Genomic DNA, 1,261 nt, shown 5'->3' with positions numbered 1-1,261 from the left:
TTTGGGGGGGGACACATGGTGGGGAAGGAGTGCTTGTAATTCCCACTCTAAATATATCTCAAATTCTCCAACAAATGGAACAGTTATCCAAAAGAGAGCAAACTAATTCAGCCGCAGTACAGATTTACCTGATGCACTGAAGTCGGCACTGCTGAGGGGAAAGTGGTGTGTGATCATGTCATTTTAGATCAGAGCTCCATAGACTTCAGGACTCGAAGGGCCCATCTTGATCATCCAGTCTGACAACGTGTATAGGAAGAGTCCATGGGAACAGCCCAGGATGAATCTCCTTTCATAATGCATAAGTACAAAGATACAGAATTAAAAATGTGTGAGCAACTTCCATTCTGACAATCCACAATTTAGAATGCATGTTTTTGCAATGCATTTTTTTAGAGGAGAGAAGGAAGGGTAGAACTGTTTCATGTTTAACTCCTAGATGTTGACTTCTGAAGCAATCAGAATTATCTATAAATAACCTCCTGAATCAATTTTCTTCCTTCTGGGGTGTGTAGAATAATGGCTTTTCAGCATGCCAGTAAAGTGACCACACTGTCTTCCTACAGGAGATGCAAAGAGGCAGATTCTGGAAACACTGCACAGAATGAAGACATATCATTTTGGGTGCAGTGAGTGAGGCTGGGGAATGGTATAGAGGGGCCAGGCTTACAGCTGGGGAAAAAGGGGACAGGAATAGAAATAGATCTAGAGATTTGTTATACCTTATTTTCCACATGCTGTCATTACTGTGTTTGCAGTCTGTGGCATGTGTCTCTTGGAATTACGTTCATTTTATACTACCTTCACAACTATTTTGTTATTTTCCTTTCTTATTTACTAATAGACTAAGTGCTGTTTCTAAGTCACTTGCCAATTTCAGTGGCAAATACCTATGCCACTATGACATTTATAAACGAGACAGCTTGGCTGCTTTCACTTTGGGAAGTATTTGATAGACATTGTTGCCCTGTTGATAGTTCGTAACTAACAAGCAGCAAAACCTGGCAATTTCTCTGTATGTATTAAATATCAAAACTCAGTGTCATTGACTCATCATGATAGGGAAGACAGCACTCAGCACAAGGCAGGAGAAATCCCTTCTGCTCTTCAGCTGAAGGAGCTAGTATACTGTGGTTTTGCACCCAAGATGGAAGGTTGGATATCAGAGAGACGTGCACTGTTCTCCTATTTGGTCAATCATATGCTTCTCCTCTCAGTCTTGTAAGGAGTCTGTTTGCCACTGAATTCTTTACTCTAGATG

Source organism: Meleagris gallopavo, chromosome 5, assembly GCF_000146605.3.
Source record: "Meleagris gallopavo isolate NT-WF06-2002-E0010 breed Aviagen turkey brand Nicholas breeding stock chromosome 5, Turkey_5.1, whole genome shotgun sequence".
In the NCBI taxonomy this organism is placed as follows: domain Eukaryota; kingdom Metazoa; phylum Chordata; class Aves; order Galliformes; family Phasianidae; genus Meleagris; species Meleagris gallopavo.
This window is presented reverse-complemented; position numbering follows the sequence as displayed.